The sequence below is a fragment of the Macrobrachium nipponense genome, chromosome 25 (assembly GCF_015104395.2).
Source record: "Macrobrachium nipponense isolate FS-2020 chromosome 25, ASM1510439v2, whole genome shotgun sequence".
NCBI classification, from domain to species: Eukaryota; Metazoa; Arthropoda; class Malacostraca; order Decapoda; family Palaemonidae; genus Macrobrachium; species Macrobrachium nipponense.
Genome location: NC_087214.1, coordinates 15,730,172 through 15,746,265, shown reverse-complemented (window position 1 = coordinate 15,746,265; position 16,094 = coordinate 15,730,172). Strand labels below are relative to the sequence as shown.

At 36.7% G+C, this 16,094-nt stretch overlaps 1 long non-coding RNA gene across 1 annotated transcript; it reads right to left on the bottom strand.

Moving 5' to 3' along the window:
- Window positions 1-8,981: 8,981 nt before the first annotated feature.
- Window positions 8,982-15,848, bottom strand: LOC135199294 (uncharacterized). Its single transcript, XR_010311028.1, has 3 exons — window positions 15,743-15,848; window positions 10,711-14,026; window positions 8,982-10,393 (listed from the first exon to the last, which is right to left on the bottom strand). It is a non-coding gene; the product is annotated as an uncharacterized LOC135199294 (long non-coding RNA).
- Between the last annotated feature and the right edge of the window lie 246 nt (window positions 15,849-16,094).

Sequence of the window (16,094 nt, the reverse complement as noted above, 5' to 3'; positions counted from 1 at the left end):
ATATTTACCAATAAAGGACTCTCTTGGGGTCACCATTGCAGTGCACCAGAGGGGGGAATGCCCCCTGCAGGAGGTATACAGTCACTCGGTTAACAACTTTGAAGCAGACCCAAAAGGCTTAAGTTTTCTAAGCTGGCAGCTGATTGGTCGAGGTGGGAAAAAGCCCTATAAATGCTTCCCCTGTGCTTTCCCAAATGTTTTTCAGTTTTCTATGTCACTAGTGAGGACTCTTTAGACCATTTCAAATGTCAAAGAAAACGTAGGAACAAGATGGGCGAGGTCAAGTTACTACCGAGACAATCCTTGTCTTACGAATACTCATATGACTGTCTTCTTAAATATGCAAGTGCTTGCTTAGCATGTCGAGTCTTGATATGGTGTAGTAAGCCTGTAGAATGTTGTACCAAAAGATGTATTATGGCCAAAACACAATAATTATTTAATTTTTTTCTTTGAATAACTTGTAAGAAAATCTACAATTTTCTGACACTTTGACATTCTGTTTTCTGGTTTCTTTTTTGAGATTTCTTGAAGGATTTTACTTGTGGAAAATTATAACTTGCAGAACATCATTTACCTGCTTTAGAGAATTTATTTATTGTAATTTTTGCTAACGTTAGATTCGGCTAATGGTGTCATACGCTGTCTTTTAATTTAGTAGTTTATGTAGAAAGTTTCACGAATTTATTTCCAAGTACTGAATATTATTTATATCCTACCAGATGTCAACACTTATAAAGTAAGTTTATCAGAACACTTGCAAAGTTCAAAGTTATCATTTTCGTAACGTATACAACAAAACATTTTATTATATTTCGGACATATGCCGTCGTTTCAAAAGGTGGTACCAGCTTGGGGTTCAAATGCCTTCTCGTCTTAGGCTTGACATTTCATTCGTGTACTTGAAATAAAGAATTGGGATAAAAACCACGATGGCCAGCTTTAGAAGTCTGTGAGTGACCTTGCAAAGTTCATAGCATCGTCAGTCAGTCAGGCAAAACTGGGTGTGTGTTAATCTTGCATGAATGTTTATGAAAATCTTTGGCCTTAAATGGACAGAAACCGAACTATATAAAAAGGTTTTAATGCGGCTAACGTGTAATAATGTGGCCTCTGATGATATAATGGAAAGATTTTGAGACTTTGAAATGGCATAGACACGTCTAGAACAAATGTTTCCTTTGTCAATTCTCTGGAAGAAGAAGCCGTTTCTAATTTTTAGGTCGCCTTTCTTACGTAAAGTTTAATTTACTTAGAAAGCATTCCAATGAGATCTTTGGTTAAGATATAGCCGAGTCAGATGCCTTAATTAAAGGAGCTGGTTGTCATTTCCTTACAGAAACTGCAGCACACCTTAATGCAAATTTTCAAATGTTTACGTCAGTTTACTATGGTTAAGCTGCTTCAGGTGCTGACAGGTTTCCTCATTAGGTATTTATACAGAGAAAGCGTTGTATAGGTTTACTGAGCATTGTACTGCCTCTCAGAACTGGAGATGCATATACCTAGGTTATGTGGGGTTTACAGAGCCTTATGCTGGTTCTCAGAACTGGAGAGGCATGCCCCTGATGTGAGGTTAACAGAGCTTTGTGTTGGTTCTCGGAACTAGAGTGTTTTTCAAAATACCGGAAGTTTAAAAATTGATCAAATGGCAATAAATTATAATCAAGAGCGAATTTAAATATTTATTTTACATCAAACAGAACTTTCACTGAAATATGTATTCGAGAAAATGGCTCAGGATCGTAGGTTGTCTTATTGCTTCTCGTCATTTAAGCGAGGTATCCGTCCGTCCCTATGAAGACCGATGATGCGACCTCACTAATAACCCCCAATATCAGAAAAGTCCTCAGGAGGATCTATAAATATGCGATAAATACGCTCTATGAATAGAGAGCAAATATACGAAAATATAATATCAAACTATTTAATTGCCAATTAATACAATAGATGTATGAAGATCGGACAAATATGAACTCGAACGAGCAAAATAAAACCGACACCTCACAAATATAAGTAATTAAACCGGCAATAAATTCTAAATTTTAATAAAAACAATATGGTTGGTCCTTTGGATGATTTTTTATAGTTCAGGTTAAGGAGACAATTCATTCAAAATGAATGAGTAACTTGAGTGAAATTTACAAGGCACAAGCATCAATGTGGTTTGCAACTTAGCTCCACTCTAAGCAAGCCTCTCTAGGTCAATTGCAGCTGTCGTAGTTAACTCACGAGTCGATGTAAACTTGCTGTAACTCCATGGTATAGTAGCCTCAAAAAAGAAGCAATCCAAGTGCTCGCACTTCCAAGCAGGATCATCCTCGACCAACGGTCACACTAGTCACTTAATGCTTTATGATAAAATTTAGGCTGGATAGGTGAAAATTACAGAAGGGTTGACACGCCCTTCTCGGCTGCGCTGAGTGAAAATGCACTTCCCGTCTTCAAACGCTGGGACTAGAAGTAAACTTTTGAGGTGGATTAAAGGTTTTCGTTCAGTCTCAAAACTCTAGTATTAAATTTAATCACTTTAAAGGAGGAATTTTATGGTTGCAAACTATTGATGGTTTTCCAAACTTGAAACGTAACATTTTGAAACTGAATGAGTCTCCAAAGCAAGAGCACGAACTAACCATTATAAATAATTTAAACTTTTCCCCCAAAAAAACCCACTCGTAAAATTTTGAAACAAGCAAAGAGTAGAAATCAAGGACCATAAAGGGTGGACACTACAATCAAAGTTAAAAAGAACAAAGTGAAAAAAGTTTCACTTTTTTTTTCAACAAGTGTATATCCATGATGTGAGGTTTACAGAGGTTTATGCTGTCTCTCAGAACTAGAGATGCATGACCCTGATGTGAGGTTTACATAGCTTTGTGCTGGCTCTCAGAACTAGAGATATATTGCCTTGATGTGAGGTTTACAGAGCTTTGTGCTGGCATTTAGGACTGGAGTTGCATATCCCTGACGTTAGGTTTACAGAGCTTTGAGCTGGCTCTCAAATTTGGAGGTACATATCCCTGAGGTGAGGTTTACAGAGCGATATACTGGCTTTCAGAACTGGAAATACAAGTCCCCTATGTGAGGTTTACAGAGCTTTATGCTGACTCTCAGAACTAGAGATGCATATCCCTGATATAAGGTTTACAGAACTTTGTGGTGGCTCTCAGAACTGGAGAAGCAAGTCCCTGATGTGAGGTTTACAGAGCTTTGTGTTGGCTCTCAGAACTATAGATGCATATCACTGATGTAAGGCCTACAGAACTTTGTGTTGGCTCTCAGATTTGGAGTGCATATCCCTGATGAAAGGTTTACAGAGCTTTATCTGGCTCTCAGAACTGGAGATGCATATCCCTGATGAGAGTTCACAGACATTTATGGCTGAATACATGACGCAAAGCACAGGAGAAGTTTCCTGGTGTTTGAAACGGGTCCAGGATTAAAGAAAAATATCGGTCCAAGATCAAGGATTCAGATTTTGGTTTAGTGTGTCTCTTGGTTTATGATAGTTTTGGTTTTAGAAAGTCTTTTAGTCTGTGATACTTTCATATTTCACAGTCTGAAGTTTCGGAGAGTTTGTATAGGGACTTTTTCTTCCAGGAAGTTTGTCATTGAGTGACCCTTTCCCTTTGAGAAAGTCAATTGCCCCATGAAACTTTGTCCGAGGTCGTCTTGAATCTCTATGCTACTTTGCTTTCAGAAAGTCTGCTTTTGATATTTTTGCATTCAGGATGTTACTTGGTTTGTAATACCCTAGGGTTTAGTTTGTAAACTATTTTGCGATGTTCTCTCTAAACTAATTTAGGTAGTTGATGCCATATTTTTATAAAAAAAAAAAAAAATTCTGTGTTGCTTGTACTTTCATGTATTCTGTTAGTCTGTGGCTTTTTTGCCTTCAGGAAGTCTGTTAACTTTAATGGTTGTGCCTTTCACAGAATCTGTTAACTTTGATGCTATAGTTTTCTAGATGTCTGGATTTATGGGCTTTTTCCTAAAGAGTCTAAACTTTTCTAGAACGTCTATTACTTTGTAATTTTTACAGGTAGTCTGTTAGTTATACTATCTGATCATTCTTATAGGTCTTCCTAGTTTGTATTTTTCGATGTAGAAAATATATTAGTTTGGAATTTTTGGGGGGCTAGAAAATGCTATAAAATCTGCTATTTTGTGTGTGGTTTTTCCCTAGAAGTCTTGTTAGCTTGCTATATCTCTGCCAAGAAGTATATATATATATACTTGTTTGGGAGATTTTTTAATTAGAATACCTATTAGTTGGAGAGCTGCTCCCAGGCGTCATGAGTCACTTGCTTATAATTCCTTTATATCTCGTGAATTTTACGCTCTGGAAACTTTGCCCCAAAAATAGGTCATTACAAAATCGGGGGGTTTTTATCGTTACTACCTGGAAAGGTCGTCTATTTTGGGAGAGGCTTTGCCTGAAATATGTCTTTGTAAGTGAGTGTTATTTTTACTTGAGTTTTTACTCAAGAATTTTTATTCGGGAGGTTTTTGTTCGGAAAATGTGTTAAATGGAAGTGATTTTTGTCCAAGGATGTGTTTTTTAAACATTTTTTTTAAAGACAATTTTATTGATTCAAGGGAGGTTTTAGTTCGGATTGGAAATAATTAGATAGTGATTTTTATTATTTGGGGAGGGGGGCGGGGGGACTTGAAAAGATGTTGATTTGCAAGTTTTCTACACAGTATATAAATTTAACCTTTTTTTTCTTGGTCAGGAAGACTTTTAACACATTTCATTTTGTCATGAATTTTCGTTTTGCTTGTTAGTGTTGGGAAAATGTTTTCCACAGAAAATGGAGATCATTTGTCTACAAAGTTTATCAACGTGGGAGCCAGAGTTGGTTTTGCCCTGGAAGTGGAGACTTGCCTGAAATATTTGGTTTGTGCTCTCTTCACGTGTCAGTGGTTATTCGTCAGTTTTCTGCCCATGAAATATTTGTTTTTTATGTAGTGTGATTTGTTTTTGTATAATCAGTCCTATTGAGAAATTTGTCTACCAAGTGTGTTAGGTCGGAGTTTTTTCTCTCTCTCTCTCTCTCTCTCTCTCTCTTTTTTACTGGAAGGTATGTCAGCAATTTTTTTATCCAATAGGACTCGCAAGAATAGATGTTCAGTATTCTCTTAAAGAGTTTGGTTATAAAGATGAATACTGCTGCAAGAATAAGACAAAATGTCAAGACAGCGTCTCCTAAAACCTAAAAAAAATATAAAAAAAAAATATATATATATTTATTGAGAGTTAAAGTTCGGTATTAGCATTTTAAAGGCAGGTTTCGAGGTATGAGGTCAAAATTAAAAAATTTAAATTTCATGAAGTTTTTCCTAACCAGTATATTCTTACTAGAGTTGTAATAGTAGTGCCAACCGTAGCCCGTTTGTAATGGTCCATGTGAAAAGGCAATGTCCATTATTCTGTAGACCTGTAGTACTGATGATCAATGCAAAGTTACGGTTTTGGGCACATTGTAGCTCTGTTATGTGAACCAGTAATCTTAATATATTCATGTGCCATATCAAAGTAGTTTTCGTTATTAGCCAGGTATTAATCACGTAGCCCGATTCTGACAAGGAAAAAAGAAATTTTTATTGTCGATAAATTGATGAGCTATTTGAAACTATTTTTTAATCTAGAATATAAAACTGCTTTCCAAAGTCTTGTTAAAACCGGAAGCAAATATATTTTAGATGATATCCGAACTTCAAAACACCCGAAGGAATGTCTCAATTTGCCGCTGGACATTCCTCCCTAATTATAGTACCTGGCAGTGGGATGGATTTTTGTAAGATATTCTCACAGAAACTAAACTGGCCTGGTGGTCCACGTGTACGGTGAAGGCGACGTTCGTCCGACCTGCTGCCCTGCTGGGGGAGGAAGAACTCAGAGCAGGAGGATATTAGCTTTGCACGTCTCTGACCATTTATCTGACTCAATCACTTACATTGAATGGTGTAAGGCCTATAAGACGAAGTGGTTATTTCGGGAGGGGGGCGTGCCTCAAGGCACACTTGTTCCACCTGAAGGGTTCCGAGTCGTTTGTCTGCTTTCGGAGTTACTGTATGTGTCTTGGTGTAAATGATTGCTTTTGTTGTAACAAAAGACTGGAGGATGGCTTGTAATTTCCTTTTTTTTTTTTCAAGATTGACCTCTTCTATCTTTGAAATTATTTCTTGGATTTAAATAAAACTGTCCGGTTATCTAGTAGTTTTTATTTCCTTTTAATATACAGTTTGCATATTACAAATATATTAAAGCCAACTATGACGTTACAATCTCGATTACTATTTTTTGGGAACAATGATGACGTCACAACTGACCTAATCACTCATTCATGCCCTACATGAGCAGCTTGATGACGTCACAACTGTGACGTCATCTCATTCATGCCCCTCTACATGGACAGTTCTTTGATGACGTCATTTAGCACTTTCCCTACTAAAGCAAACTACGTCGCAACAACTACAGGACTTTAGGAACGGAATAATTACGTCACATGTGACATCAGAAATATATTGATGCCCCTACATGTGGCAGTTCATTGATGACAGCATTTATTATTTTTAGTTTTAATACACTAAAGCTATGACGTCACAGCCTTGATTACTATACACTGCTTTAGGGAACGGAATAATGACGTCACATCTGTGATGTCATCAAATATATCCATTCATTCCTTCTACAGGGCAGTTCGATGACGTCACAACCTTCCTATATGGCTTTAGGGACCGGAATGAAGACGTCACACTTATGACGTCATGAAATACATCCATTCATGCCCTTCTACAGGGGCAGTTCTTTGATGCTTCATTTAGTACTTTTACTCTTAGTCTTTTTCTCTAATACCTCATATCGATAATGTCGAGTTTTATGGGATAGTCCTTAACCATCTTTTATGTATATAAGTAAGGTTTGAGAGAGAGAGAGAGAGAGAGAGAGAGAGAAATTTTACACTACAATGAAATGTACGAGAGAGAGAGAGAGTGTCTTTACACACAATAATGAAATATTACGACAGAGAGAGAGAGAGAGAGAGAGAGAGAGAGAGAGAGGAGAGAGAATTTTATCATGCTATAATGAAATGTCCTGGAGAGAGAGAGAGAGAGAGAGAGAGAGAGAGAGAGAGAGAGAGAGAGAGAGGGAGAGAAACTTTACCACGCTACAATGAAATGTTACACGATAGAGAATTAGACAATTTTACCACACTACAATGAAATATTATGAGAGAGAGAGAGAGAGAGAGAAAAAAAAAAATATTTTTTTTTACCATGCTACAATGCAATGTTGTGACAATTTTACGCTACAATGAAATGTTACGAGAGAGAGAGAGAGAGAGAGAGAGAGAGAGAGAGAGAGAGACGAGAGGAGAGAGAGGATGAGAAAAAAGAGAGACGAGAGAGAGAGGAGGAGAGAAAGAGAGAGAGAGAAATCATTAAAAAAAACACGAGACATTTTTTTAAAATAAAGCTCGTTAAAACTAATATCAATGAACTTGGCACGAAACATTCCAATCTCTTTTTCGTACTTTTCATACATTCTCAAAAATAGCAGTTATTTAATGAAGTGTAATTATACATTCACGAGAGTAAATAACTATATATAAAAGGGCACATCGTACACTTATATCGAGAATTTTGGCCAATCACGCACTTTACTTTGTATCACCATAACGTTCAGTAGCTTTAAATATTTGGTCAAAACAAAACTAACCTCAGGAAGTGTTAGCCATGGTGTTTATACAAGTTAAATTTGTTAGTGCAGGGGATAATTTCAATTCCCCATGACAATCATTCTTCTAACTCTTTATTTGAACTGGATCCCTAGTGCAAGAAAGACTTCAGATAGAATGGTAAGTCTCGTTCTGTAAAAGGAAAACCAACAGCAGACAATCTTCATGGAGAGAGATTACATGAAGGTACCAAGCAAAAACAGAAGGTCCCCATTACAGACATTTTTGTAACTATAAGAAATGCGGCCCCACACCCTCGTGTTGGGAAGACTCCAGATATAATTGTCAGTTTGGTTTTACATCAGGAAAATCAACAATAGACCATCTTTATACAAGGGCATCTACATGTAAGTACCAAGCAAAAAGGGAACTTTTAACATTTGGTCATGAAGCCAAGGGGTATCTGACGGTATATTAAGAAAACAAAACGGTACTAGACTCTCTGTACAGGTAAGAGCACTATAGAATAACAGAGAAGCTTTAGGGAAGACTATAATATTATTATTATTACTCAGATGATGAACCCTATTTATATGAAATAAGCAACAGAATATGGTTTTCATTTGAAATCATAGTCTTGGGAGATGCTACAAAGGAATAAAAAAACATGAAGGCATCTGGGAGCTGCTATATGCACAGGACCTGGTCTTCACAGCAGAGACAGACAGAGGAGGAGGAGACCAGGATATTGAAGTATAATGGAGATGAATCAAATCAGTGTCAGTATAACAAAGTTTATGGGTGAATGAAAGAGGACGAGGAGAAAATATCTTGTCAGGAAAGTGGCACTGATGATGCTGTGTGAAAAGACAATAAAAGCACGAATCGAAGGAAGCTGAAAAAATATTTTTGCAAGAAAGCTTTTGGGCTGATTACCCTCACAAAAGACCCACAAATTAGTAGACTCGGAAATGACAAAATAGCTGGATGAAGGAAAGCACATGTGAATGCCGGGAACAGGTGGGAATTCAGACTGAAAACGAGCTTGGAAAGAGCTTCATACCCATTTAAACCCGTACAGCAGAAACCACATACATAAACTGAATAGGATGATGAAGATGAGATGCTATGTTCATATTGATGATGAAATACAGGTTAAAAAAACTGAACTGTATCATGACACACAGGCCAACCACAAGATAACTTATGAATTCTTCAATGGTCCTACGCAAAGCCTAGTTCATGAGAGAGAGAGAGCACTGGCAATATTAAATCATGTATCCTTTAATGCAAAAATCTAGTTGTTCATGAGAGAGAGAGAGAGAGAGAGAGAGAGAGAGAGAGAGAGAATGAACAAACAAGGCTGATGGCAGAGGAGAAGGTTCAATAAAAAAATCAAAAGGGAACACCTGCCATCCTAAGATTAGGATCCCTAATGATTCTATATTAAAATTAACTTTCAGGACAGGGTTTTACGTAGAACAAAACCTATTCTGAAAATTGGGAAACAAACATCAAATCTGAAGTTACACAAATATTTCTAAACACAGAAGTTACCACAAATTCTAAATCTCACCAAAATACACAATTGAAGACGGCAAAGATGAAAGTATGGCACCTAGCAATCCTTCCTTCTGGTGCCGTATTTAAGATTTAGGCCAAAAGTCAAGAGATGGGATCTATGAGGTCAATCAGCGCTGAAAGCTCAATTGAGAATAAAAAGGCTTTAGAAGTGTAACAGGAGGAAAACCTTTGGCAGTTGCACTATGACAAATTGTTAAAAAAGGGTGTACAGTAAGAGACTATGAACGGAGGTACACAAAAATGAATGAAAGGGGTTGCAAGCTGCAGGCCGAAAGGACGCTACACAGAATCTTAAGTAATCACAAAGTGCACTTGATGTGCACTGATGGCAGTGCCCGACTACGGGATCTTGGGTTGTGGTCCATTTGAAATGATGATTTTTGCAATAACACACACACACACAGATATATACCCTCCATGTCTAACACTTCCTATACTTTGGAAATCCATCTCTACTTCAAATGCAATAAGGCCAAAACACATTAATTTCTCTTTGTGTACAATAAATACAGATATGCAATTTCATATTTGATCTGAAGAGCAAGAATAAATATTACCTCGGAATAAATTTTCATTGAGTGACACTTCAAGACTGCAGAGAACCAATGATATTTGTATATCTGAGATTCACATGATGACAATATATTTCCCATTGAAGACTTAGCTTTTACTCACATGATGACAATATATTTCCCATTGAAGACTTAGCTTTTACAACTAATTTTTTATCAGCATTAGCTCGTAAGCTTTTAACCTTACAGAATGTAAAATATCTGGATTCACAGCCGAGGAGGTTCACTTGATTCAACACATTATAATATTTTAACACATTATAACAATTACAACCTTCTTTATCTCTTAAAACAATAGAGAAGTAATATATAAATATAAGTGATATAAATGTAAATGTGTGTATTATATATGCACGTCTTTTAATTGTATTCCACATAGCAAATTGAAAAGTGTTTTTGTTAAAATATACCAACAGCTTCGTACTCCAAAGGACCTCAGTTTACTCATATGGGGAGAGAAACAGAAAGCCGAGTTTTATGAAAAACAGAAAGCTGAATTTTATATCTTTCCCATACCAACCCACAGAGTCCATAATCAACCCCCTGCGGTTACTTGGCTTAAGTGCAACTTTTTCATATCTTAGCAGCAAAACTTTGATTCGTAATAGTCTGGAAAACAATAGAGACCTTTATAAGCTACCATTAAGTGCGGTAGTTTTTATATAGGACAATCTAGGAAGGCACTCAAAAAGCTCATTTTAAATCATAGATATAAGAACAAGCAATACAAGTAATGCCACGTGTTTTCACAGTAGTACGTGTAGTTTAACAAATGACTGGCTCGGGCTAAAGATTTTATCTGACAACACAGGTTCTAGTGATAGAATTTGATAGACAAAGCTTGCACTGTTCACATCAAAGAAAAATACTTTAAATTCTTCGCCAGGTTTCTATAAATTAGAGCCTTTTCTTTAACAACTCATGAGACGTCAGTACAAAATGATTAATTTTATCCATAACTATCATATATTATAAGCTTCTTCATATCTACTTAGTGTTAAGCTGTTTCAAATGGACAGAACACCTTATTTGATATTTTGGTATTTTCTATTTGTAAAACTACAATGCAGTCTTGTTTTATTGTATTATTTTACTGTCATTTTTTTGGGATAGTTCAAACTGCTAGTTTCTGGTAACGGTACTTCATATGTTCAAGATTTTAGGCCTTAATTTTTCTCGCTCTATTTCCTCAATAAACGTTCCAAGAGGAGGTCCACTGGAGGACGAAACTGTTGGACATTTTCTAAATCACTTTTCATTTGCCAGTGTGGAATACAATCGAATAACATATCTTCGTGTCTAAGAAGATTACCAGTACTATAGATACGCATTTATATATTCATATATATACACATACATGCACCTATATACATTTATGTTACATATGTATACATATAATAAACCTCCATATATATACACACATTTATCTATATGTATGCATACATACTATGGTATATACATACATACATATGAATACATTTACCAACTGTAGCCTTACAAAGTCCGGACCGAATTAATCCTGTCTGTGTTTCAGGGGAAACAAACTTCTCACCCTCACTTATGCCTGAACGCTCAGTTGAGAGCATGAAAGACCCAACCATCTATTACAGCTATAAAAATTAGTAGGGTTTGTCTTCAATGAACTGCAGGATTAACAAAAACTAACCACCCTTCCCAACACGACTGGGCAAGAGCTAAAGAAGGTACTGTAGATATTGACCAACACCAGCAAGATGAAGAGGAAGGATAAAAATCACAACAATAATTGAATATCTTAACAGTAACCTGGCAAAAAGGATGCACAATAAACCTCTGAGAGGGACGGAAGAGAAACTACCCATTAGTGTATTGGTAACAATGGCAAAATACTGCTGAAAAATCAAACAACTCTGGTAAGGGTATTATTGTTGTTGTTGTTGTTGTTAAAGGATATTTCTGCATCAGCCATATTGATTTTGTAGTGTTTTCTCTATCTTACTTACTATGAGAGCTTTCCCTTGGGTACCTCAGTTAACATGTAACCTTCCAATTCCCGGCATAATAGGGGTAGTTAAAGTATAGCTTAGTTTAACCAGACCACTGAGCTGATTAACAGCTTTCCTATGGCTGGCCCCAAGATTAGATATTTTTACGTGGCTAGAAACCAATTGGTCATCTAGCAACGGGACCTACAGCTTATTGTGGGATCCGAACCACATTATATCGAGAAATTAATTTCTTTCACCAGAAATAAATTCCTCTACTTCCGCATTGGCCGAGCCGAGGATCGAACTTCGCCCCAACCGGTTTGGTAGCCGTGCACGAAAACCACTCGTACAACGAGGAACTAATAGGGGTAGTGAAATACAGAGAGTAATGCCAATAGAGTTTACTTGTACAACTTAAATTAAAGTTGGCATTATCAGTTTATTTCATTAAATATTAGTTTTACAATTAAACTGTATGCACATTACTCATCATATTTCACTATCCCTATTATGCCTGGAATTGGAACTTTACTTGTTAACTGTAGTACCCAAGAGAAAGCTATCATAAGTAAGTTAGAGAAAACTCTACAAAATCATCTACTCAGCTGATGCAGCAATATCTTTTAACAGTACCTGTTTGAAAGATGGTCTTCTACCTATTATCATTATTATCATTATATTCAGAAGAGGGGCCCTACTCACACGAGCCACTGACTTGAAATTCACCCTTCCAATGAATACTATGGTGTTCATTTGAAAGAAGTGACAGAAGGTAATGGGAAATATGGGGGGAGACGATCAGTTATTAGAAAATAAATTAACCAATCAATAAATAGATAACAATTCAAGTGAAATATTACAATATAAGTTGAATTGCATTATGCACTGCATCTTCGCTTGAACTTATGAAGTTCCCGAACATATTGAAAGTTTAAAACCCAAGCATAGTTACAGATTGAAGTCAAATAAATACCAGGTTTATCAAATGACTGAAACACACTCTAGAAAGAGAATGCTAACATACAGTAATTCGAAAAGGTAAGAAAGGTGCTAAATGTTTGATCAATTCACCAAGCACAGCAAATCAAAGCGAACCAAGTTGAACAGATAGATGTGTGAACGGAAACAAATGAACGTCTAATCAAAATAACGGGAAATTGCAGCAAAGCAGCACAAAGGGGAAAGATAGATGTCTTTTCTTCTCGTTTCAAGACTTCTCCAGTTCGTGTGACAGTGGACCATTCACGCAGAGGAAGGCTATTTTTATGTATACATACTTACATACATATATACAAATAAACAAGATGGAATAGAGAGATTATGAAGGGAGTGCAGTAAAAGGAATGAAAGGGGTTACAACTACGGGTCGAAGGGACGCCACAAAGAACCTAATAAAGAAATGCCTACAGTGCACGGTGTGAGGTGCACTGGCAGAACTAGCCCCCTAAAGAGGAAAGGGTTTGTAGGTGTGAGAAATAAACAGCTGAGACAAAGGACTCACACTAACAGTGGAAGGTCTGACCAGTTGCTAACCAACGATAGTTTCACCATTGTTGGATCTCACTGGAGGCGTTCAGGCAAAAGCAAATATGGAATGTTTGCTCCCCCGACTCCTATAATATTACAGTGAGAGACACAGAGTGCCTCCTTAGGTAATATTACAGCCAACACTCACGCGGCTTATTAGTATTTAACCTTTTTGCCAAATGAAAGAGTACCTATAATCGTACACATTAAGTTTCCTGAAAAAAAAAAATTAAAACTTATTAAATGAAAGGCAAAATCCACTGATACTATGAGCCCGATACAATGTACAATTGATACATTCTACAGAGTATCATTTTTTTTTTTTACCTTGACAATAATTGTTATTTTCTTTACGTCCACAGTGATGTGTTTTCGTTTTCCCTTTTTCAATGAAAGCTAAGCCCTTACATTCAAGGGCCACCAGACTAACGAAAAATCCTCTTGAATACTGCCAACAATAATTGACTAATTCTGTTATTTATAAAGTCAGAACGAGGAATATCATGGGACAGCAATTTAACAGCAACTAAACAATCTCCTTTTTCAAAAAATAAATAAATAAATAATTAAAGTATTCTTGTAATTTTAAACGGGAGTAAATTTTTTGTCGTTTCTCCCTCGGATGAGCTGGAGCTTCAATTCCTGTGCGCTGTATGTCTGCCAGTGAGTGATCCCAGCTTCTGAAATATACCTGGAAAGCAAAGAACTTACTTTAGATTTCAAAGTATGGCTGTCATTTCAAACACTTCACAAACTTCCTTTTTAAAATTAACTCTGGATATGAATTCATGTCATGAATGTCATCTCAGCACCTCATAGCCTCTCTTTTTATGAAATTAATTCTGGATATGAATTCATATCATGGCTCTCTTGCATCTTGACGTCAGGAGGTACAAATCTCTGTGACCTGTTTCAAGACATGTCTGCTGACTTTACCTTAGGTGCACTTAGGAGAGAGAGAGAGAGAGAGAGAGAGAGAGAGAGAGAGCCTTGCTAAGTATGTTATGTGTTTTGGAATCCTTGAGAGTGATCCTCTTGATTCCTGCAGGAAAGCTAAAGATATCTTAGACGAAGGATACAGGTGAATTCCTGGACCAGATTTAGTGTTTCAGACAGGTGTCCAATGCCAAAAAGAGTGAAGGGAACTCATTCTTCAATTTCTCACGTCTGACTAAAAGGGATGTGAAAACGGTGATAATGATAATGATGATTAAAAGGCAAATTGCCGTGTAGAGAGAGAGAGAGAGAGAGAGAGAGAGAGAGAGAGAGAGAGAGAGAGAGAGAGAGATTCAAAATCGTTTGCTCTTATCCACGAAAACAAAGTAAATCCATTAAATCTCGGTTCATCCAAAGGAAAATATACTATATTCTGAACAGAACAGAATGAAACTTCTTTACAGTTTTGAACTACACAGGTTGGGGGAAATGGACCAAAGGTATTTATCCAATATTCATGGATCAGACACCTGGCTAAAATGAATGACACAAAATGTTATGTATGCATCGTTCAACTTAAAAGTGGAAACTACTACCACAATACTATCACTGGGGCGAAATGGTTTTATCTTAAAAGAATCAGAAACTGAAATAGGAAAAACCAAAAGAAGTTGACAGCCATGTTTGAACAGAAGTAAGAGAACCTGCGAAAAACTCTATGCAGGAAACAAGCCGTGATACAGAAAATCAATCCCTTAAATCAATTATAAATGTGTGGGCAAATAACAGCCAAAATGCAGAACAATAAAAGGAGAAGAAAATAAGAAAAAAAATCAATTCCACTGGAAATCACCAGACATTCATATGAGTAACAAGATCCACGAAAACTACAAATGTGTATGTGAAAACTTGCAGAAATTTAAGGAAAACTGAGGGTGTGTGGGATCAAGAGGCTATGACACAGAAGATCTACTATAGTAGTTTCACCTCAACCGTGCATTCGATGTCTAGGCCCGTCCCTTACGACGTTCCTGATTGGCTGCTGTTGATAAGCCAGTCACAGACCTGGAAACTCTCAGTCTCTCGAGAGAGTTAGCATAATCAGGATGTATGTTCCACCTCTCTTTTAGAGATACGTAATTCAAAAGTATCCCTCAGGACAGGTGGAACATACATCCTGCCTATGTGAACTCTCGAGAGTGACTGAGGAGAGTTTCCAGCCCTGTGACTAGCTTATCAACAGCCAATCAGGTGCGTTGTAAGGGATTGGCCTAGACATCAAACGGACCGTTGATGTGAATCTACTATAGTGTATGTACGTATGCGTGCATTCACACAATTATAATATGAATATGTAATACACAAATCTATAAACGCTTCTTTGACTCAAGGTCTAGGTATATATATGGAGTATATCGTACACCTTTCAAAAACAGCACATAGCAATACGACAGGAAGCCAATAGATTTACCTTTTGGCAAACATCGTGTTTCAGGGATAGACATTTTTGGAAAAAGTACCGCGAACCTGGGTCTCTGTTGTTCTAACCTTAGGTATTAACCTAAAACGAAGAGCAAGATAATAAATGATTATTAATAATAACTATATTCTCTGCAACAGATCTATTACGAATGTGATAGCAAGCTAAATGATTATTAATAATAACTATATTCTCTGCAACAGATCTATTACGAATGTGATAGCAAGCTATGATATTATACAATAATATGTGCATAACTCAGTGATCATCTATTCGTATCCATTTGCAAACAATGACAACAGCTGAAACTGCCACGAAATGACACTAATTTACCAAAGTACCA